Source organism: Vigna unguiculata, chromosome 10 (genome assembly GCF_037176805.1).
Source record: "Vigna unguiculata cultivar grain cowpea cultivar isolate G323 ecotype 2 chromosome 10, ASM3717680v1, whole genome shotgun sequence".
Lineage (NCBI taxonomy): Eukaryota > Viridiplantae > Streptophyta > Magnoliopsida > Fabales > Fabaceae > Vigna > Vigna unguiculata.
In genome coordinates, this window is record NC_140801.1 from 13,827,279 (window position 1) to 13,852,624 (window position 25,346).

The 25,346-nt window shown below is 32.8% G+C and overlaps 2 long non-coding RNA genes and 1 pseudogene across 4 annotated transcripts; 1 reads left to right on the plus strand and 2 right to left on the minus strand.

Moving 5' to 3' along the window:
* Positions 1-803: 803 nt before the first annotated feature.
* On the plus strand, positions 804-19,409 carry LOC114166447 (disease resistance protein RPV1-like; annotated as a pseudogene). The gene is made up of 10 exons (XR_014984934.1): positions 804-868; positions 1,033-1,137; positions 1,220-1,321; positions 4,287-4,397; positions 4,476-4,574; positions 10,622-11,725; positions 11,769-11,800; positions 11,976-12,251; positions 15,736-16,534; positions 19,297-19,409. The product of XR_014984934.1 is annotated as a disease resistance protein RPV1-like (transcript).
* On the minus strand, positions 7,592-9,625 carry LOC146882182 (uncharacterized). 2 transcript variants are annotated; one of them, XR_014985438.1, is made up of 3 exons: positions 9,333-9,625; positions 8,565-8,736; positions 7,592-7,987 (listed from the first exon to the last, which is right to left on the minus strand). It is a non-coding gene; the product is annotated as an uncharacterized LOC146882182 (long non-coding RNA). The 2 variants fall into 2 exon arrangements; XR_014985437.1 differs by having other exon boundaries at positions 7,592-8,736.
* A 2,760-nt stretch (positions 19,410-22,169) lies between the features above and the next one.
* LOC114166448 (uncharacterized) lies at positions 22,170-24,792 on the minus strand. Its single transcript, XR_014985439.1, has 3 exons — positions 24,633-24,792; positions 22,879-22,913; positions 22,170-22,788 (listed from the first exon to the last, which is right to left on the minus strand). It is a non-coding gene; the product is annotated as an uncharacterized LOC114166448 (long non-coding RNA).
* Between the last annotated feature and the right edge of the window lie 554 nt (positions 24,793-25,346).

Consider the following 25,346-nt stretch of genomic DNA (forward strand, 5'->3'; position numbering starts at 1 on the left):
GAAATAAGGTCTGCCTATTCTAAGAAACTGTTAAAAAGTGGACTTTAAGTCTAATTCAACTCAACAAAACCGTTTTGTAAGGTGAGGTTTGCACCCACTTATATACTTTAAATCGGTCTTATTTGTAGTCGATGTGGGTGTTCCAACACACCTCCTCTCGTCAAGGTATATACATCTCGAGTGTGAGACTTGACATTAATGGATGGTTTGATAGTGGCCTGATAGCGGGTGGAATAATATGCCAACAAACAACAAATCTTGGTAGGGTAGGTTCTAACCTTGGCTCTGATACCATGTTAAGAAGTGGACTTTAATCTAACTCAACCCTTCAAAACTTGCTTTTAAGATAAGGTTTGCACCCACTTATATACTTTAAATCGGTCCTATCTCTAGTTGATGTGAGACTTCCAACAAAAACAAATCCCTAAGGTTGTAGGATTGATATGCAAGGAACAAAATCAAGATATAACTAATATACAAAATTAAAAAATTGTTGAATTTAGTTCAATAGGTGTGCTTGCTGGTTTGTAGGCTGTTTGACCAGCTTCTTGTAAAAAATCAATAATATAATTTTGCTGAGATATGAAGATCCTTATTTGGAATGGGCTAATTTGATTCTCAAAAAATATTTAAACTTTCCTAAAGTCTTGATTTCAAATTCTTTGGCAAGACAATGGCTCAAACCACTTCATAATATAGTATTGGAGCTACTAAGAATCTATTCTAGTCAAGATTTGGGAATATCGTACCATTCACTATTAGGCCTCTCTCAATTCCCATGCAGATGTCATTGGCGTGATGTGATGTGGTGTGTTAGATATCTTATATTGACTAGAAATAAAGTGAATCAAAGGTTAGTCCGTGTGAGGTATGTGACATTTCCAAGGACAAATGTCTCTCTGATTCATAGCCAAAACTGGAAATCAATGGCTTAGGGACGAAGATTGATGTTGAAATCTTGAATATTGGAGACAAGACATTTGAACATTGAATCTAAAAGTATTGTTTATGAAATTGATTACATATATGCAGTGGAGAAATGAAGATTGCTAATGTGATAGAATTCCACGTGAAGAATTGTAGGGAGGCACTTTTTGCGGCTGCTGACATCTCAGTGGGTGCAGTCTTGAATTCCTGGTAATTACAACATTCAATGCTTGATCATATTTTCACTGAACGTTGTCTCTAAAAAGTAACATTTATGATCACATGTATGAAGTGAAGAAATGGAGATTCGTGATGCGATAGAAATCCACATGAAACATTGGAGGGACGCATTTTCTGATGAAGTTGGTGAAGTCTTAGATTCTGATTCTTTTAGGTAATTAAAACGCTTTCTGCTTTTAGGTTGTTATTGTATCCTTTTTCTAAAAGTATTGTGGGAGGTTGATTGTGAGATACGGATCCTCCAGAATCATTGGAGGGAGAAACTTCATGAGGCTTATGGTACATCGGAGGATAAACATCTATATTCAAGGTAATTGAAGCATTTCCAGCTTTCAGATTTTTACATTACATTATTTTGCCTAAAAATAACATTTATGAAATTCATAAAATGTATCACATTATTTTGCCCAAAAATAACATTTATGAAATTCATAAAATGTATCAAATAGAAAATTTGAGATAGAACGCGACTTGAAACATTGGACAAAGGCACTTACTGAGGCTGTTGACATCTCAACACACGCAGTCTATAAATCGAGGTAAGGGGCAACTTTAGTAACTCTCAGAACTTTTTTTTTTCCAACTGTACAATTAGTTAAAATCTGTTTATTATTATAATTGTTTATACCTTTTGTGTAACATCACATCAACAGTTATTTTACTACTAATCATCATAAGATAAATAAGCATAAAGATAATATTTACATTACACTTTTAAGTTTTTTCAAAATAAACTTCCCTCCTCATAGGGAATTGTAATATATACATCTCTTAAATAACAAAGTTTTGAGAAAACAAAACATATATTCATTTTCTTTTTCTCTAGCCTATCCCAAATTCCATAGTTATATACTCAACATGATTAGACTCATGATTCCTCTTACCAAATCCCAAATTCCGTACACAACCTAAACCTCTCATAGTATTCCCTCTCTTGAAATAGCTACGTTTATAATACATAACATAATTGATATATATTCTTATATTAACATCTTTTTACATTTCACTAGTCATTATTCACAACTTATCATATAAACATATATATGCACACTCCCACACACCAATATGAACATATATCATACTCAACTCAACTACATTATTCATACATATATGTATAGCCCTCATATTCATTGAATTAAAGAATTCCACCTTTTGAAACCAAAGAAGTGTTCTTGGTCTTTACTACAACGAAAATTGTACCAAGATCACTCAAATTTCCAATTTAAATTTTGTGTGAGAGATACAGTTTTTCTTAAGTGGAAATTTTTCGATTTAGCAAAAGTTGTCTCGATATTAACTTCACAAAATTTTCCAAATTTTTCCTTGGGCTAAAACTTCTTTCTAGAGCGAAAATTGCCTCGAGAGCAACTTCACAAAAATTCTGAGCGAAAATTTCAGCTTTTCCAATAAGCAACTGTAACACTTAATTTTTGTTCCCAAAAGTTTTAGAGAAAATATTTTCCATCTAATCATTTCATTCTAATATGATAAAACAAAACATTTTTACACTAAAACTCAATGTATATTGAAATCAACATATATCTCAAAGACTTAAACTAAAATTCAAACCAGTTTCAACCGACTAAGTTCATCAAGAACTTGCACAACTTTTCAGCCACAAACAATTCATAACATAAATCAATAATTTTCAACAATCTTTACTATATCAAAATCATAGCTAATATATGAAAACTCTCAAAATTACATATTTTTACATTTTCAAAATATACAAGTTCAACAACTCTTACAAAAAAAACATCCCTGCGTAAAAGATATTAGTATGACCAAGTGACATTTAGGCAGTCTAGCTCTTCTACCCTAAGGTTATATTAAAGTCCTTACCTTTTCAATTTTTTTGTTAATCACGCTTAAGTTTCCAACTTCACTACTCTCACACGAAGGTTAAACCTGCACATAAAATACTCTAATCAATGATCTAAACACACTATCATGCTCTTGGACTAACAAAAATTCATCTTTGCCCCAAAAATGTCTCAAGCTAGATCCTATCTTAATCTTAAGCCTGCCTTGTTTCCCGTAAAACTAACTCAAGAAAAGAAAAGGGGAAAGAGAAACTTAATTAATAGTGACATTTGATTGGACAAAAGTCACTACTAAAACATCTCATATTACATGAGAATTTTCTTATAAATTTGTTAAAAAAATTTGCAAGAAAAGACTTTTTCCTGTTATTTTTTCTAAGAATTTTAATTGACAGGTAATTCTTTCGTGAGTAATTATTTCCTACAAAATTATAGAATTCGCAAGTATTTCCTATAAAATTTGTTGCGAAAAGTGTTTTATACAAAATATTTTGCAAAAGAATTGGCAGGAATTTCCTACAAATTTTTTTTTTCATAACAAAATTTATAAATATTTCCTAAAAAAAAAAATTCAAAACAAAATTGGTAGGAAATATGAGTTTTTGTAGTAGTGAGTACTCTACTCTTCTCTAGGATCTCTAAGGTGGACTTAAAGTTAAATCTATATGATAAGATGAATGACTATTTTAGAAATTTAGAGAGAAGGCAGAGGAAAATGATTTTAGGAAGATAATGGTTTATATGAAATTAAAGTTGAATAATTAACTTACATAATCTTTATAACTTTTGTTGAATATTAAGAAAAACTATATAGGTTTTATCTCTCTTGTGTCTAAAATACACATAAGGTGAATGTATTTATAATAAAGAGTGATATAATATGACAATCAAACATAAATATGATAAATAGAAGATATTGTAATAAACAATATTAACCATATCTACAATATCAAACGATGTCTATTTTTCCTAATAAACAATAGACGTAATATATCTAACAACTTTAATAAAATATTCGTACTTCATCTCGTTTAAACCATTTCTACGCAAACAATTTAAGTCAGTCCTTACATTTTCTCTCATTTTATGAACCATTTTCATGATTTAGAAATTAAACCTATCTAAAATAGCAAGTTCTAATCAATTTGAACAAATAGTGAAAAGAAGGTTAGAAAGAGTGCCAAAGAGATTCTCTTACCACTCCTCTCCGAGAGATAATTGAAACACTTTGTGGTTTCATGTTTTACTTAACATTGCCTCTTGTACTAACATTTAGTAAATTCTTAATGTGTATAGAAGTATCAAAATGCTGAAGTCTTACAACCGCATAGAGAGCCTTGTGAAACATTGGAGAATGGCACTTTATGAGGCTGTTGGCATCTCGACATTGGTAGTCCAGCATTACAGGTAATGAAACCCCTACTTTCTCCCGTTTTTACTAAACATTGTCTCTAAAACTAACAGAAATTCATAATATGTATGAAGAGGAATAACGGATGATGAGATCAAGTACCACATGAAGCATGCTAGGGACGCACTTCGTGAGGCTGCTGCCATCTCCGGGATTGTAATCCTCAATTCTAGGTGATGAAACACTTCTACTTTCTCTAATTATTTTTTTAGTGAAATACTATTAATGTACAGTACCATAAATGCACAAGTTTTAAATTTTGATAACCTTTTAAAACAGCCTTTTCACTGCAGTTCTTTTCCTCGTTAATTTTATCATTCAGAGGTCATGTATAAAGAATCTTATAGAAAGATAACTATTCAAAAGATGAAATCAGAGGAAATATAAATGACAATGTAATAATAATTATGGTAAATGAGTGCTGATAGAAAATATAAACTTGAAAATTCATATGAAATAATATTTATAATTAATTAGAAATTTAATACTACACTACTAGAAATTTTTATATTTCATGCAAATTTTCTTGCAGAATTTTTACAAAAATTTGCAAGAAATGTGTTTCTTGCCATTTTTCTTATAAATTTTGATCGGTAGGTAATACATTTGTGGGTAATTAATTACCGTAGAATTTAAAATTCGCAGAAAATGTTTTGCAAATGTTTTTACAAAAAACATTCGCAACAAATTTTCTTACAAAATAAAATTCGCAGTTACTTTTCTTGCGAAAAAATCAATTTAAAAAATGACAGGTACTTTTTTCTACAAATTTAATACACCCCAACCCCTCACCTCGGGTTGTTGCCAGTGGGTATCGAACCCCAAACCTGACCTTTAACACCCTCCCAACTGGAGAGATGTCACCAGCTGTGCTAAAAGTGTGACATCCCATTTTAATAGATTAATCTACTAAATAAAGCATCACAAAATTTTGATAACGAGAACCAATCAGATAAACATGAAACATACGAAAGGTAACTATTATAGTCATCCCAAAAGTACTTCGAAAGGAAAAACTAGGCATGCAACCATGCCACAACCAAAGGGAAAACTAATAGAATTTAACAGTTTAGCAAAAGGAGTTGCCATCGGGGCAACCATTACAAAAGGCCCCATGGCCATGAAACTGCCCCTAAGGTCATCAAGACAAGAAAATCTAGGCCGCACCGCTACGTCCCCCGGATCCATCTCGAACATCCCTCTCATCTGCTCCCACCAGAAGGTGATCATCGCAAAAGAGAAAACATAAAAGAAACAAACACAAAATGCAAGGGTAAGCTAGTGCAATGTAATCTTATCATAATATAACGGACAAGTACTTGAACACTCCTTAACATGCAACACAACATACACAGGGAAATCATGTTATAGCAAACAAGCAAGACACTATGACTCAATTATCCGGATAAATATACTAAGATCGGATTCACTGGACGCTTGCACTTGTGGTGGTCTCTACTGCTCTGCAGAGCCATTTCCAATGGGTTTCACCCTACCACGCACAAGGTTAACCTTCAAGCATCTAAGGCCATTATCCTGCCAAAGACTAAGGCCTCCCGCCACTCTCACCACTTGGGTCAGTTTGCTCTACATGAGACTCACTGACCCTTTAGAGTTTCGGGATGCGATCCTTACTTGAATCCATATCTTAATATATACACTACACGCCACCATGGAGTCTCCCCACGAGGCTCATGGAATTACGCCTACCACATGCGATTTTCATGTCTCTCATACCACAACCACCACTTTCATCTCATACATCCAATTCTCATTTCACCCAATCATCATGTACAATTCCATGCCATCACTCATACCAAACATACCAATTTCGTTCATAAAACCCAAACTCCCAAGCATATTCACGTACATCATATTTAGGAAGAATAATCCAGACAGTACATGCAATAAATCATCCAAACAGTCAATAAAATAGTGCACACACTCACGAACTCGCTTAGGCGAGGGGCTGGCCTCACTCAAACAGCGGGCTCTCGCCCAGGCGAGACATGCAACAGTGGGGATTTCACGAACTCTCACTCAGGCGAGGCCTTCTCGCCTGAGCGAGACATGGCGTCGCTCAAAACACGAACTGGTCGCCTAGGCGAGTGCTCGAGGCAGAACCTTAGGCGAGCCTCTGATATTCTCGCCTAGGCGAGACAAGCTTGCTTGGGCGAGACTATCAGATCTCCCCCACTGCTCCACGCATGCGACCCCAGAAACAGACCACATCAAGCATTTTAAGTCCATCTTACACAAATACACATATCCTCCAATCATTTCATGCATAACAGTAGTGGAAACAAGCACATGCAACAAAAAGAGACGAAAAACCTAGCTCCCCTTACCTCTGTTTTGGAGTACCAAAAGCAACCAACCCTAGCTATGGGGTATCGCAGCTACAAGGACTAGAGTAGAGCTGAAACACGAAGATCCGGACCAAAACGGGGTTAGGAGATCGAACCCTAATGTACCCAAAGCGCTCAACAGCAAAGAAAAGGGGAAGAGATAAACTAAAGCTCTAGAGTTCGACTTACCAGGAGTACAAGATGGGTTATGCTATCTTGGAGATGGGAGATGATACGTGTCCTAGTAGAGCTTTGCTTCGTAGAGGGAGACAGGAGGGAGTTCTGTTTCTGAAAACCCAGGCAGTGAGAAATGAGGAAGCAGAAAGGGTATAGGGGGTCCTACAATTGGGCTGGCTTTGGGCCTACGAAAAGACTAGGCCCAATGAATTATAACGGTAAAAAAGGGTTTACACTTGGGGTTTTCAAATTCGCAAGTAATATTTTCTGCGAAAATGAATTTGTAAGAATGCTTTTTCTACAAATATTTTCACAACAAATTCCGTAAAAAAAATAAATTTTAAAAAAATATATAATTTTTTATTTTTATATTATTTTTAAATGACAAAATAGCTTATAAATGACTCATGTTTAGTTATTTTTATAGATGAGTCATGTTTAATTATTTTTATATCGGCTAACATAAAATTAAATAATCCTTAATTTTAATATTTATTATTTATGAGAAATAAACACATTAAACAAGTTATACATTTCTATTATTCCAAATGTAGTTATTTCTATAACTTTTTGTCTAACATTTTTTGTAACTACTGCTGCAATACAAGAGATGTTCATAAAGGAATGTAAGTCATCGTAACACAGTTTCTGTTTCATCCAACTAATTATCAAATATAATCAATTTTTTAATTATAATTTCTTACTGATTAACACTATGAACAACTTTTTTATATTAAGAGTACATAGTAATTAGACTCTAATTGTAAATAAATCTAACATAAATTATATATTAAGAATACTTAGTAATGCGAGTTTTGTCTTCATTTCGAACATAGCTCCCTCCAAGTGTTTGAACCAGATTTACATTCTTCTATGTGACCATTCGTGCCCTTCCAATAGTAGCAGACCTACTTTCCTCTTGGGAGCATTGTAGAGTGAGCAAAGTCATGAAGAAGGAGTGAAGGTAAACACAAGCAGATTAACATAAATTAATAAATCAAAGGAAATATTTTCTCTTGCACCACAACATGAAAATGAGTCTCCCAATTCCTATCTGAAACCTATTAATGTAAAACATAAGGATCGATTATTACCCGTCAGATAATATATGGATAAATTTTTTCATAAACATTGTAAGAGAAGAAAATAAGAAAAATTTCTAAGCAATAGCTAGTAAAAAAAATGTTATCATTAATGCACCAATAACAATATAAATTTCTCCAGTATATGCAAAATCAATCAACACTTGACACTTGGCCCTGTTTTAGATAGATATCTCCTTTTTTTCTGGCTTTTATTTCTCTTAAATTCTACAAATTAGATTCAATGATGTCTAAATCTACTTATATTCTCTGCCATAGTGATTATATCAAGCATTCATGTTTTATCAACATTACAAGTATTGCATAAACATCACGTAAACATTTTATACTTCCTTGGCTAATTAAAACATGTAATTCAGAATCATAAAGGAAATAGTGTATACATAAAGAAACTGTGTGTTAATCATTGCATGACTGATTATGTGAAATGTAGGCTTTACTGACTTAAGGTTACCACTAGATGTGAATCACATAAAGATTAAAGAGTACGGTAGATTTTGCTGCATGAGACAAATTCTGTACTTTGAATAATTACCGTAAAATAGTAAGAGGAATCAAAATTAGTTGTCAAACCACATCTCGCTTCATAGTTGCATATGAAACTCAATGCAACAAAAATGTTTGAAACTCAGTGTAACAAAAACAGCCTTCCTCGCACCATAATATGAGTATCCCTTGACATTGTTTCTGCTGACTCTTCCCAAATACTGTAAAGTTGAGCACGACATTAGTCATAATCAAAGGCTCAAATACTCTAACATACTCTGCCATTAATTCAAATCGGCTAGGAATGCACTTAAGCTTAGTATCTTTGAATGACAGGATCTTCAAACCAACAATTATAAAAAAACAAAAAAAAAAATTAAAAAGGAACCAAAATTTTCCACCATCTCTCAAGATCCTCCTAGCTTCTCTCTCCTTTCCCATAAACACACTACACTTCGGCACAATCTCAATGGCCATCGACGGCAACCCTTACAAACAATTACAATTCAACCACAGCAGGCAAACAACTAATCACTAACTAACACTCATGCACATAAACCGAAGAAATCCATTGGATTAATTAACAAACACACAATTACTAATTAACATCAAAACCTTAAGATCGCAACGAGCATAGAATAATCTGGTAAATTCGCAAAAGATCTAAACTCTACAACACGGAACACAATAATTAAGCAAAACAAAAAATAAAATCATCCAAAAATAAGAAATACGACGAAGTCCAACGGTGAATCTGAAGCTTCGGATTTTAATCGGAGGCGGAGAGAGGGAATTGGATCGGAGGAAAGTAAGTTACCTTAATATCTGGATGATCCTTGAGGAGAATGTCGTGGTTACGTTCCTCGGGGAGAGCTCGTACCAGAGGCCAAAAGAGTCTTCCTGATCGAAGTCTTTGAGTCTCTCGAGCAGAGCTTGCAGCTGCAGAGAAAACGTCGTTGCCTTTGAATCCCACCGACAATTCCCTCATTTCTCAATCACTCTCACATGCTATCTCTCAATTCCATTTGAATTCAGATCTCTATATTCAATTTTGATTCAGAGCTGAATTGTGAAGAGAATGAGAAAGTGAGGTCAAGTGTTGCTGTTATAGTTAGTTTGTTACCCAAAAAACAAAATAATCGATCATTTAATTTATTTTGTTGCGAAAAAATATCATAGGAAGATGATAAATTTCCTGCAAATTCTAAAATATCATAAAACTTATTTACGAATTTCTTTTTCTAAGAAAATATGCATGAAAAAACTTAAAAAATCTGCTGCTTTTGCTGCTCTTTTTTAATTCCCAAAATAAAATAAATAAATAATAAGTAAACTACAAGTTTTGTAAGAATTTTTGTAAAATATTTTTGCCTCAAATTAATACTCATATCAAAATTGATAAATATTTTCTGAGAAAATTTTCTAAAAAAAATTGGCAAGTAATATGTATATTTTAAATAGTGAAGTTCCTGCAAAACAAAATTAGTACTTTCCTTGCCAAATTTTATAAAACATTTAACTTTTTCTTACTAATTTAAATTTGCAGAAAAATTTACAACAAATATAAATTTTTTATGTGAAATTTTTCAGAAATTTAAATTTGCAGGAAAAAAATCATATATTAAGGTAACTTAATTACCTGCCAAATTTATTGCAAATTTTTTTTACATGAATTTCATGCAAATGGTTTGATGATATAATAGTTCTTGTTTACTTAGCTGTATTTTCAAGAAATCAAACAAACATTGGTTAAAGTACCAAGAACAAGATCATGCTTGTTTCATGTTCATAAATGGATTTGTTTTTATAAAACAGAAAAACAGGGATAAAAATGTTTCAAGAGAAGTAATTTCTACAAACTATTCAAAAAATAATCCGTTTCACTTTAGTTTTCGATTACTTACATTCTTAGTTGTGTCGCTCCAGATTTTTCTCCACTAAATTTCTTGTCCCATTCTAAAGGATAGTTATCGACACGTGCTACAAAATAGTTCTTAAAAATCAAAATAGTGCATTAGATGAATGAAGAAACACACATTTGTACAAGTATAACTTACTAAAATTTTCCTTTTATTTTGATGCATATAGCACGGCTTTTTGTTGTAGGAATGAAAGCGAAGCTGTGAAAAATATTGTTAAAAATGTTACAAGTTTGTTGGACAAGACAGAGTTGTTTGTTGCCAGTAATCCAGTCGGAGTAGAATCTCGAGTGCAAGAAATGGTTCAATTGCTTGAACAAAAACAATCAAAGGATGTTCTCCTACTTGGGGTATGGGGGATGGGAGACATTGGTAAAACAACTATTGCAAAAGCAATTTACTATAAGATTGGCCGTAATTTTCAGGGAAGGAGTTTCCTTGCGGATTAGGGAGGTTTGGCGGCAAGAAGCTGGCCACGTTTGTTTACAAGAACAACTTCTATTCGATATCCACAAAGAAAACAATACAAGGATACATAACATTGAAACAGGAAAAATTATATTAAGAGAAAGACTTTGCCATAAAAGGATACTTCTTATACTTGATGATGTAAATAAATTACAACAATTACATGCTTTGTGTGGAGATCGTGAATGGTTTGGTTCGGGGAGTAGAATAATCATCACAACCAAAGACATACATTTACTTAGAGGGAAAGGAGTCGACCAAGTTTTTGCAATGACAGGAATGAATGTAGATGAATCTATTGAGCTTTTTAGTTGGCATGCATTCAAGCAAGCAAGTCCCAAAGAAGGTTTTATTGAACTTTCAAGAAACATAGTTGCTTATTCTGTGGGATTGCCACTTGCTCTTGAAGTCCTTGGGTCTTATTTATTTGATATGGAGGTAACAGAGTGGAAGAGCGTATTGGAAAAGCTTAGGAAAATTCCTAATGATGAAGTACATGAGAAGTTAAAAATAAGCTATGATGGTTTAAGTGATGATACTGAGAAAGGAATATTCCTTGATATAGCATGTTTCTTTATAGGAAAGGATCGAAATGATGTTATAAATATATTGAATGGTTGTGGACTTTTTGCAGAAAATGGGATACGTATCTTGGTAGAGCGAAGTCTTGTAACCGTGGATGATAAGAACCAACTTGGAATGCATGATTTGGTACGGGACATGGGAAGGGAAATTATTCGTTCAAAATCACCAATGGAGCTTGAGGAGCGTAGCAGGTTATGGTTTCACGAGGATGTGCTTGATTGTGTTATCAAAAGAAAGTGTAAGACCTTCATTTATTATTCTAGTATTTGAAATATATAAAGCTAATGGAAGCATTGCGCACATTTATGAGTTGGTTATTAACATTCATTTGTTCGATTCATTGTCACAAGAATTTTAAAAATTAGTTTGGTTGTGAATTGTTTGTTTCTTTGTATGTCCTAGAAAAAAGGATTTTTTTTTCGATCAGGGTTTTAACTGCTATGTATCTTTAGCTATGCATATTTTACCGTTCCTTTTTTCTATTATAGGGAACAAAATTTATCGAGGGATTGACTTTGAAGTTACCAAGAAGTAATACAAAATCTCTAAGCACTAAAGCCTTTATGAACATGAAGAAACTTAGGTTGCTGCAACTTTCTGGTGTAGAACTTGTTGGAGATTTTGAATATCTTTCCAAAGACCTTAGATGGATTTGTTGGCATGGATTTCCTTTTGCCTTCATACCAACAAGCTTTTATCAAGGAAGTCTAGTTTCTATTGAGTTAGAAAACAGTAAGATTACCATGGTGTGGAAAGGGACTCAGGTATTAATTTAGTTTTTTGAATTTAATGCGTTGTTTTTGATTTATTTAAATCATATAAGGGCATTACAATAAAACATTAACATCCCAACTAGGTTGGCATCTTAAAGTCTCATCACCACATGAAAATTCAATAAAAGAAAGTGTTTTGGTATATGTAATAGTTTCATATCGCTTAGGAGTTGAGGACAGGATAATTTAAATACACCTTTCTCCTTTCCTTCATGCCTCCAAAGCGTTTTTTAAGAATAAAACTGATAGAAACGAAAATGAAACTGATAGAAACGAAAATGAAGTTCCTAAGATAAACTTCATTCTCCTTAGTCCCCGACTTGAGGCCTTGTTTCAGTACGCCCAATAGTTGCATGACCCTTAGAGTCATTGCCTAGAGTAAATTTAAATACATCTTCGTTCTCCAACCCTTGTAGGTGCCTTTTAGGGGCAAAACCGTGATAGGAGTTCCAAACTTCAAAGCAGACAATATCTTGGATGTGGTTATTGTCACTAACACGAGAAGGTAAAGCATCAAACCATAGAAAATCAAATCTATTAACAAGACCAATGTTAGCAAAACCATGGCACATCCATTACCCACTAAAGATATGAGAGACTTTAGAATCCATAACTTTGAGGATGTTAAGAGCATTTTTCAGCCTCCACAAAACAATACCAAAATTATGGAAAGCATGGCAAATCAAAGAGGAGTCACACTCAAGCTGGACATGTCCGTAATTGTTAGCTTTAGAAATCTCTATTGCAACAATGACGACCATCAACTCAGCATAAATTGAAGACTTGATGCCCAAATAGATAGTACATTCTCCAACAAATTATCCTCTACTGCACCTGAAGAAACCACTACTTGTAGCATGAATGGGATAGCCTTTAACACCTGTGTCAACATTAAACTTTAACCAGCTAACATCAGGCATAAACCAATGTTCCTGTTTAGGTCTAGTAGCTTTGTAATTTCTACTCTAAACATTGAAAAACTTAAAATTGCAAATATCAGTTATATCATTTTGTATATATTTAGAAGATCTTTTACTTGCCATCTGAATATTCCATTGAACCCAATGAAGTGTTGATTGAAAGAGGATTGGTTTTTTAAATCTCATGATTTCTAGTTTTCCAAATGATCCAAATAATAAAGGTGATAGTAGCAAACCTAATGTCACAAGTGATACGACTAACTCTTTCATATGAAAAGGACAAAATATCATTAATAGAGTGCACGAGAAATTAGGAAGAACATAATTTAACTAGGCCCAAAGATTCTTAGCAAAAACACAATAAAAAAAAAAAGATGAATCAGATTGTATTCGTTAAGATTGCATCAACTACAACTGCAACATAAGCTAATGCCTCTTGTCTAAAATGTTTATCAGACGGTGAACAATTATGCTACAACTTCCAATGAACTAAAGATTTAGCTGGTGGAATGATATTAGACCAAATAATCTTCCTCTAACAATGTGAAACAAAATTGGTATGAATAAAGGGATGAGTCTTCATATTAAGGAAATCAAACTCATCCATTATCCAAACAGGTTCGTCAATCGTATCAGTAATAATAATTAAAATTGATGTTTTAAATATCTTCAATATTATTTAAAAGACTTGGGATGTACCAACTAATACCATTCAAGGCATCACAAACCCTAAACCTGAGCTTATACCTGGGGGGTTTTAGGAATGCCAAGACGCTGAAAGATAGAAATATCAAAAAGACAAGAATCATTCCAAAAATTAACATATTGACCATTACCAATGATCCGATTAGGATTTTCAATAACAACATCATGCCAATCATTAGTGTCGGGCCAAATAGATGAAGTTTTATGAAGAGCAATTCTTTTATTATACTTATTTAGAAAACGTGCTCTCATAACTCGAGACCAATTTAAATTACCATAAGTAAAGCTCCAAACCAACTTAAGCATGTCTAGATTGTTTTCTTATCCAAGATTGATCACACCCAACACTCCATCATGCTTATGAGAACGGACAGTCACAATATAAGCTTTCAAGATATCTTTGGTTCAAATGTAAGTACAAATCCATCCCTCCACCCCTTTTAGAACAAATTAATAGGTAATCCATAAACCTAAAAGCTGTAAATCCCAGTGATACGAGAATTAGCTAATTGGATCCTACCCATCATACTAACAACTTACCTTTCCAAGAACTCAATTTATTTTTAATATTATCAATAATAGCTCTAAGAAATTTGGATTTATGCACACTTTTAAAAAAGGGAACACCCAAATAAGTGTTTAAACCCAAGATATCTTTAATAACTCTAGAAGGGGTTAAGAGAGTTATTTGTATAAAAAGGACTTCTACCACTATTGAACCATTGACCTGAATAGCTGCATAATACTACCAAGACTTCTCTTATTAGCGCTGCAAAAGACAAAAACATCATCTACATAGAGAGTATGAATACAGAGTATGAGAGGGAAACAAAGTACCTTTAAAATTCACCATAGGGAGGATGTGCTTCATATTAACCAAAAGTGCAACATTCTGCTTATAGATTCCTTTCACATCAGCTTCTCTCTTATAAAATGAGAATCGGTCTCTAGGTGGTTGTCTTTCATGAAAAGTAGGATTGAAAGCAATATGGAGGGTTACCTGATTATCACAATGCAACTTGATCTTATCAATTTCTTAAAATTTCGATTGTTAAAAGGAGTTGTTTAATTCACACAAGTTCAAATGTGGCTAGAGCCATAGATCTATATTTAGCTTCTGCACTAGATTGGCTAACAACATTTTTTCTTGCCCTTTTAAGAGACAATATTCCCTCTAATGAACAGACAATATCTTGTTGTGGATCTTTTGTCAATAGGACAACCAAGCCAATCTGAATTACAATACCTCAGGGGATCATGAAATAAGTGATCATTTAGAATTTTGGTATATATAATGAGTTTATCCAATATAAATCAGCCTGTGATTGGTTATAGTGTAAACAATCGTAATCTGTTGTTTGCTAGACAACTTACGAAGAATCAAATAGACGATCAAAGTCTAAACTACAGGTGAACAAGAGGCAATAGAAGTCGTATGACTTCTCTGATGATCGAGTCTTTGATGACTGAGGTCGTAGCATTAGAAGATTGAAGCATCGTACAACTCTAATAGCATATTGAAGGAATAGTCTCACATACTTCAAAGAAAATCCTGACACATACAACCTATTTTCTGAACGATGTATGCTTATTTCAATGCAGTCAACTTAGCTACTTAGATAAAGCGTTTCTTTTTACTCATAAAAGGATTATGATAGCCATGTCAACCAAAAGTCACCAGGATAGCCATGTCTATACAAAAGGGAAAGCTAAACCAAAATATAATAGCCCAACAAAAATGGCATCATGAGTATATATGTCACATCCCACTTCACTGTTTATGACATTTTTAATTGCTTTCATTTTTTTTTCATCTAATTTATTTCCATTGTATTTCTTTTTTTTTGTAGCTGATGGAGAAGTTGAAAATTCTTAATCTTAGCCATTCTTATTATTTAACAAAAACTCCAGACTTTCTAAATTTGCCTAATCTTGAAAAGCTTGTACTCATGGATTGTCCAAGGCTGTCTGAAGTTTCATATACCATTGGTCATCTCACTAAAGTTCTACTAATAAACTTTCAAGATTGTATTAGCCTGCGTAACCTTCCAAGAAGTATCTATAAGTTGAAATCTCTTAAAACACTCATTCTTTCGGGTTGTCTAAAGATTGATAAGTTGGAAGAGGACATAGAACAGATGGAGTCTTTGACAACCCTTGTTGCTGACAATACTGGAATAACAAGGGTGCCCTTTTCGATAGTTAGATCAAAAAGTATTGGATATATTTCATTGTGTGGTTATGAAGGATTCTCACGCAATGTGTTTCCCTCTATCATTTGGTCTTGGATGTCACCGGTAAATAGTCTCTCTTCTCGTGTTCAGACATTGGTGGACATGTCTTCTCTTGTTTCTTTAGATGTACAAAATAGCAGTTCCAATCAGCTATCTTATATATCTGAGGAGCTTCCAAAGCTTCAGAGTCTTTGGATAGAGTGTGGCTCAGATCTTCAACTTTCTCGAGATACAACGAGTATTTTGGATGCTTTAAATGCGACAAATTCTGTAGAATCTGAGTCATCTGGAACAGTATCACAGATGCTGAATATATTTACATTAATTGAATGCAACTCAAGATCAAAATTGTTTGAGAAGACACTTTTAATTCTAATGGGAACGAGCACTACAAAAAATTATAATTTTTATGGAGGTTTATTAACGAGGGTTATGATAACCTCTTCTAACAAATACACTAACGGAGGTTTTCCAAACCTCTGATAACTAGCTGAAGTTTTTCTAATTAACCTTCATAAAGTTCATATCCCTGTTATATTTTCAGAAATCCTCTTTTTATTCGTGGAGAGCCTAACATTTTCCCTCTTCTCTCTTGTTTTTATCCAGTGCCCTAAAAATCCTTTTGAAATCTTTATCTCTTAAAAAAAATTCGTTTTCTCTGAATGAACCACTCCTCCCGATTTCTCTCCATTTCATTTTTCTTTTCTGCTATGTGAATCCCAACTTACAATCACTCTCTTCGAATCTCGTTCTCCCGACCGCATATTCCAATTGATAATGTTTTTTTTGTTCTCTTTGGCTTTTGAAATTTTCTTTTCACTCTCTCGTTAGACGTTTGTATCTAAGAATAGTTTTGCTTTCAGGTGTTGCATTTTTTCAAATTTGCGGTGCATTGTTCAGTACCTCTCGCACCCACTATTGAGGCCAGTCGCATTCGAACTCTGGCAACCGCTATCAGTGTCGCACAAGGCGACAAGTCTCTGGTTCTAGTTTCCCTGCCGCCAAGTTTGTCGTAGAATTGGAGAGACTCTGATGGCATGCCAAAGAATTCAGTTTTTAGTACCAATGGATAAGCGATGCCAACGGTAGAGCAGTTGTCGGCAAGGTGAAATGCGAAACACGAGAAATTTCCAGAGGAGGTCGACGAGTTCGTGTTAGGGCACAATTCTATGAAGTATGAGCTTATTGATTAACCTGATTTAGGTATTAAAATATTTTTTAATTTTGACTTGAATAATTGACTGGCTCATTGATTTGTTTTGATTTTGGATGGAATTAAAGTATAATTTAAATTTTGGAATGTATTTCGGTTTTGGTTAGCTCATTGATTTGAATTAAACTGTGTAGTTCCTATTGGGTGTACAGTGTTCAAAACTCCATTTCGATATTAGGTTTGGTGGTTCTGATTCTGCTTGTAATTGTTACTGCCGTGAGAGGCACTCATGTGAACCTGACTTAGTTTGTGTTCTTAAAGATTTTGGTTTTGTCTATAACAAAGTTGTCGGGCGCAACAGTTTCTAGTTTTGTTTAGTTACTCATAAGTTGGGAATTGTGTCATATTTTAAATTTTATGATGGAATGATTGGAAAAAAAAAAAGATGATGAGGTTTGTTTCTCTATTTGCAGACATTCAAGCATATAATGAAAGAGCTCCAGTGGGCTATAATTATTGATTCAACTTTTCAATATAGTGGACATATATCAGTGTTAGTAAGGTATGATTTTGGGATTTTTTCTTTACTTGATTGTTTTTATTTGATTTTACATATACACAATTCAACTTTTCAAGTCAAGTGCACGAAACAAAGATTAAATTGAGGACCCCCTCCATAGCCTAAGCCAATACTATTTGAAAATTTTCACAAAAAATCTAGAAAACTTCGATACTTTATCGAATTGAAGATAGAAAAACATATTATTGATTCCCAACTGAAAAGACACAGAAAAATAGATAGATAAAAAAGCAAATTAATCACAAAGAAAATGGAAAAGTAAAATTAAAGATTGCAAACATGTTATTTTCTAAAAGAAGTTGCTTTGCTTCTTCCTTCTATATAGGTACTGTATGTATATCAGAAAGTGAAGAAGATATGTTAAGAGTGATTTAATAAACCAATAAATGAATTGATATTATCAAATAATTAACAATGAGAAAGGTATTCAATCAATTGATTTTGATACACAGGTTTGGCATCAACCAAAATTCACCGAAGAAGTTTTTTTCTCTCTTTACAATGCAATGAAAGTATTATATATTTATGCATTTACTGTTATTATTATTTAAAAAGATAGACTATCAACTTTTTTTTAGTACTCTTGATTTGTCACTCAATCATTTACTTGTTTTATTTTAATAATATTTTAAATTATAACACAATTTATACTAAAAGATAAAATAAAAAGTAGTATTTACTGTTGTTATTATTTAAAAAGATAGAGTATCAACTTTTTTTTAGTATTCTTGACTTGTCACTCAATCACTTACTTGTTTTATTTCAATAATATTTTAAATTATGACACAATTTATGGTAAAAGAAAAATAAAAAGTAGCATTTACTGTTATTATTGTTTAAAAATACAGAGTATCAACTTTTTTCAGTACTCTTGATTTGTCACTCAATCATGTACTTGCTTTATTTGAATAGTATTTTAAATTATAACATAATTTATAGTAAAAGCTAAAAATAGAAAGTAGCATAAAATACAAAAACATCTAATAAAACTAAGTATTATATCTTTTATTCCAATATGTTTTTATTATTATATGTAATTAATTTAATTTTACAACAGGCTTCTGTATGCTTGCTACCTGTAAACCAATTGAAAATGTTGTCTTATTAGAAACTCAAAATCTAAAGATAAAAGTTTCTCTTTATTGAAATTCAGGTGCTTTCTCTAGGTCAGTTGTTACTTGTTAACAACAACACAGGTGCAAAAGAAACAATTGTGTCAAATGCACTGATTAGTCTCATTGATCTCATTGATTAGTTTAAGAGAGTTGATAGAAAATGGATATAAATGGTAGTTTCCTAAACTAAAATAAGTTGGTAATATGCATATAATACCAGTTTGTATATGCATTATTTACCCCTGTGTTCACTTATGTTTGCTGCATTCTTTGTTAAACAGTAAATAATTAACTTATTTCTGAATATGGTTTCGTTTTTGTTATTGTAGATGTGGTTAGTGCAATGCTCATTTGTGCCACTGGTGAAAAACTCCAGGTGGCATACAATTCAAGCTTACAATTACTTGGCCTTTGTGATTTGTCAGAGAATTCAGGTCGTTAGCATTTGCTTCCAGTATGATCTTCTGTTCAAATTTCATATGATTATGGTTGTTTGTGCTTCTCCCATTTTTATATGTTATTTTTAAGTGATGTATAAAACTGGTGTATAAGATAAAGATATATTGTACAATCAAAGAGAGAAATTTTATTATGTGCATGTTGCATTATAAGAAAATTGTAACATGGTACTTGATGAAGATTACTGCTAGTATTAACCATTAGATATGCAAGGGGTGTCCTTTTTGACTCTTTGCTTGCTTTTCTTCCCTCTTTTGGGATAGTGTGTTAAATGTGAAAAGAAAACATAGGAAATGAAACACCTTGTCAATCATCACATGTTAATGGGGTTTTTGTGAACCAGGAAGGTATATGTTGTCTCCTGAGTTAGATTAGATAATTGATGAATTTCATGGATATAAGAAAATAATCATTCTTACATAGTGTCCAATACAGTAAGGAGGAGCACAATGGCTATTCCAATCATCCTATTCACATGTTAAATTTATCTACTGGTATAATTCCAATTAGGAATGTAATCATCATCAATATTATTATTTAAAATGTTCTTAAGTCGATTTATCATTAGTAAGTTTGATAATCCATACAATCTTAAGAACTATGTGGATCTCTTGTGTCATTTTTTGAAGCTTTTTTTATAACCTCAGAGTCATGCTATGTTTTCAGGCTTTAACTCCCTATATGCACTCTCTAGTTGGGGACTCTTCAAATAAATATATTGGAAAGCTAATGCAACCTATTATGGGTGATCACAATCAAGGAAATTTTTTCATCAATCTTTGGAGAAATAGTTTTAAGAAGCCTTTCACTTACACTTGAATTTTATGTAATTTTCTAACAGGTGATGGGTAAAGAAGGTGCTGAAATTCCATCATCCACCCCAATGTTTGATAATGTCAACTTCGGCTCTGAAGCATTTGCTTAATAAATGGGCTCAAGGTCTGAATGTATGAATTTTTTTACCTATTTTTTTTATCTAATAGTTTTAAAACATTGCTCGAAAACTCCTTTCTTCAACAGGCCTATACCACTGAACTTCTTCGTGAAGAACACCAAGCTTTTGGACTCTCAATAGTAAGCATCACTAGCTCTTTTACATTGTTACTCTGAGACAAGCTCCAACTTCTCACTACCATCACGAGTTGATCACAGTGGCTACCAATTATGGACATGGTGCATCTAGGAGAAGAAGAACTAGAGTTCACAAACCAAGGTACCCCATATTTGTTTTGAAGATTTACAAAGTGTATTCATACGCCTTTATAGCTAAGGCTTCTTGTTGACGTAATGGATTAATGTTATGATGATAATAAACATTTGTTAAAATGATTACCATGGTATCTACACAACTCGTGGACAAGTTGTTTGAGAATCTTATCATTATATCTATTTGAAATTCTAAATTCTTGCTACCTTGAATCATTCTTGTTTTTATTTTCTTCTAATATCTTGACTTTTTTGCCTAGTTATGCTATATTGACTTCTGTAGAAAATTGACATAAAATAAAAAATGGTTTATTTATTGTGAAACAGGTTATTATTGATGGAGTAAGAATCTTTAGTGTGTGCCTTGGAAGAGATTTTGTTTCTAGTGGATTTCTACACTCTTCACTTTATTTATTGCTGGAGAATCTTAGTTCTTCAAATTACAGAGTTAGAAATTCAGCAGATTCTGTCTTGCATATACTTTCAACCACATCTGGCTTTCCAACTGTTAGTCATGGTCTTTGTTAATTTTATAATTTTTCAATGATTATTATTTATTGCTATCTTTTATATATATATATATATATATATATATATATATATATATATATATATATATATATATATATATATATATATATATATATATGTAGGTTGGGCAGTTAGTTTTGGAAAATGCAGACTATGTGGTTGATTCAATATGCCGACAATTACGTCATTTGGACCTAAATCATCATGTGCCAAATGTGCTAGCATCCATGCCGTCCTACATAGGAGTGGCTCACAAGATTTTGCCTCTTCTTGAGGAACCAGTATGACCATGGCCTCTTATTGCCATTTTAAGCAAACTACCTTCCTCATTGTTGGCTATGCTGCGATAATTCTTCTTTTGCAATGTGTGTCAATGGAACTTGAAATACTGGGTAGACATCAGCATCCTGATCTAACTATTCCATTCCTAAAGGTATGTTGCAAGCTACAACCTCTAAAATTGTGCTTCCATTACCTTGTTGAGTGGATTTTAATCACACTATTTCCTCCATCTTTTTATATTCATCTTCACCTGGTAGTAATAAATCCTAATTCCATCATTGAATCCAGGTTTGGAACAGTTTTTCAAAATATCTACATGAGATATTTACCACTTTTTTATTTAACGATAGATATGATAGCATTAGTTAGCACCACCATACCCAAAGATTTTATGCATTTCCTATATCTTTATATACCAACCTATCTTGGAGCCTTTTGAGGGATTTGAGGATACAAATGACAACCTTTGTTATTTTTGATTTTTGGATTCTTATTTCCGCACTTGTTTTGATTCAATTCTCTTTTCCATAATCCAATGCTATTTTTCTGCATATTTTATGTTTCTATGGATTCAGTACAATTTTGCATCATGACTTTGTATTCAGCTTGAAGATTATCAAGCTTGGCTTGATGCAGCCTTAGTTTCTCATGTTCTTGTTGAGGAGCAGCTTCAATAGCCTCTCTTAAAGCTTAGGATTACGAGCAAAGCAAATAACTTATTCATTCTCAATGATGGGTCGGTCATTTTACATATAAATCTCACCCTTATGACTTAGCAATGGCTGGATGTTGTTGCTTGAAGTTTAGACGATATTAATGTCAGAAAGACAATGAAACCCTTTTTGACTTTGGTTTTAAGTCTGGTACCATTGATTGTGACAGTATTACATGATGATTTGGTAATAATATGAAAAACTTACACAGACAAAATCAACTTATATATATAAACTATCAAAATAATCATTCGTGCATTTTTTTAAGAGCACATAATATCTCAACAATCACAAGTTCATGTAATTTTAAACCTATATCAGTTCAACCAAAGAAACTCAAGGATAAGGTGATTTCCAAGTAGGAATTAATTTCTTGGCTTCTGATCTTAGACAAGAATCATTCATGCATTTTATGCATTTGTTGCAGACTCTGCAGAACTTCCAGGGACCTTTAATAGAAGTAGTAAAATAAAAATAAGAACAAAATATACATGCTCTCCCAAGAAAAACACTACCAGTTCCTTTCATTGTGCAATTTACAAATGAAAAACCTGTGTCTTCATCTTCTGAGTTTCTGTGATGAGCTGCAATTGCTCCCGAAAACTCAGCTACAGAGTATACAACACACTCCTGGTTCCACCCACCAACAATACCAAAGTGTCAAAAAACTTATTCTGCATAAACTGTTTATGGAGAACAAAGTAAACATTTGTTACTTACATGAAAGCAAAGTCAAAAGATCCTTCATTTGCAGGCTGCACCCAAACATTCAAATATGTTTTTAGATAAAACAGTAAACATTCAAATATGTTTTTAGATAAAACAGTAAACATTCACATAGTCTTAGAATCTTAAAATTTGGTTTACCTGTTACACTTTATATTGAAATCAATTAATAGTTGGAGCTATTTCACCACACTTATGTAATTATGTAATGAGATGAATTCTTTGGTCAATACTATGTTTTATTAACGGTCAAAGGTGGCGGCTTATAAAACCATCTACTCAGAAAAAAACTGTCAAATATTATATTATATATATTATCAATGTGTTATGAGCTTTGACTTTACATATTACCTGATACTAACATATGTGTTTGTCTTATTTTTTAAAGACCACCTGAAGATGAAGAAAACATTAACCAAATGGAGAAACAAATGACTCAGATCAAGATTGATACAGAAGAATCTTATTAGACTTTCATTTGATTTGACTTTATAACAAGTATAACAAATATATTGTAATATTTCAGTAGTTTGAACGTTTAAACTTTATTATTTACTTTGAACTTATAGACTACGTTCCTTGTTTTTATGAATGTTATATCTAGTTATAAACAAATATCTAAATGTTAGAATTTTTTCATATCATATGTTTTATGAATTATATGCATTAAAAAGTATAATAAATAAAATTAAGGGAATTTAAAAAGTAAAAACATCAATAAATAATGAATTGCATTGTAGGGGTAAAAAATGAACTTTCAATACTATTATACCGTATAAAGGATTTAAAACTACATACAAGAAATAGGTACTAGGGGTTTTAAAATCTTAGATAAATACCAGGGATTACTAGGGGTTTCGAAACCGCCTGTAATTACCAAGGGTTTCGAAACCGCCAATAATTACTAGGGGTTTGAAACCGTCGGTAATTACCAAAGGTTTTGAAACCGCCGGTAATTACCAGAGTTTGAAACCGTCGGTAATTACCAGGGGTTTCAAAACCGCTGGTAAGTGCTGCTTTACTAGGGGTTAGTGAAAACCGTCAGTAATCTGTTAACGACGCTGATTTTTCTAGGAGAAAAACAAACTGCCGGAAACTCCTTTAACGGGGGTTAAAACCCCCGGAAATGCCATAAATAACCTCTAGTAAAAATTGTTTTTGTTGTAGTGGAGTTGGGAAATCTCACATTCTGAAACGGAGAATTTTACAGGTTCCTTTCTTTCTCTTACTCTCTTAAATGCATCTAATTGTAATATTTTTATGATATAAATATTTGTCAAAAATTCAGGTTAGAAAATCTACATACTTTTTGGCAGTTGAATTTAATACATCAATTATATGTGCAAGTGTATAGTATTATACGCTGTCAACTTAAAAATTTATAGATGATATTTTACTCACACTACTTTAAAATTATCATACAACAGATTTTTTAACTACCATCATATATTCTGCCATTAAAAGTTACCATCGGATTAAATTCAAGAAAGAGACTAATAATATGATATTCTTATGCATAACATTGAATCTTTTTAACAATTTACTTCTTTCATGCAAGTCATCATCGCTTACTTTTTGGCAAAAGATCATAATTTCAATTAATGATAAAATGAGTTATTATCTTGTTATACATAGGTTGTTGAATTTATTATAAGGCGGTATTGAGGCATCGATTGATGAACTTTTAGCATATATATCTTGATTTTTACAGAGTATGACTACAAGTGATGGTGGTGATTGTTTGCTACCTGGAGATTGTTATCCAGATTGGTTAACCTTCAACAGCGAAGGTTCTTTTGTGACTTTTGAAATTCCTCAAGTGAATGGGCGTAACTTGAAGACAATGATGTGCCATATCCATTATTCTTCCTCTAACAATATAACATCAGATGGCTTGAAAAATTTGTTGGTGATAAATCATACAAAGAGCACCATTCAGCTTTATAAGAGAACTGCGTTAGCATCATTTGAAGATGAGTGGCAAAGGGTATTATCAAAAATTTGAGGCTGGAAACAAGGTGCAAATTGTTAGGTAAACTTAAATGTGGGTAGTTGGTGTTAGGTAAACTTAAATGTGGGTAGTTGGAAGTTGTTGTATTAATTGTGAGTTAGGTAGTAGTTATATTTAATGAATGTAGTTGAAGGGTCATGTCCAAAGGCCTATAAAAGGACCATGTAGTGCTTCATTTCAATACACAACAAATCTGAATACAAAGAGTGTTTATCCATAGAGACTTGTTTGTCAATAAATTGGCATCAGAGCTTGAGAGCCTGAGTGTTTGAGTGAGTTAGAGAGTTTGATCGAGATGGCCAGCTTAGCTAACAGCATGCCCCTGCCGAAGTTATCAAAAGGCGTCAGCTATGATAATTGGAGTCTTCAAATGAAGGCTCTCCTTGGTTCCCAAGAAGTATGGGAGGTGGTCGAAAATGGGCACCAAGAACCAGAGGATATTTGAAAAAGC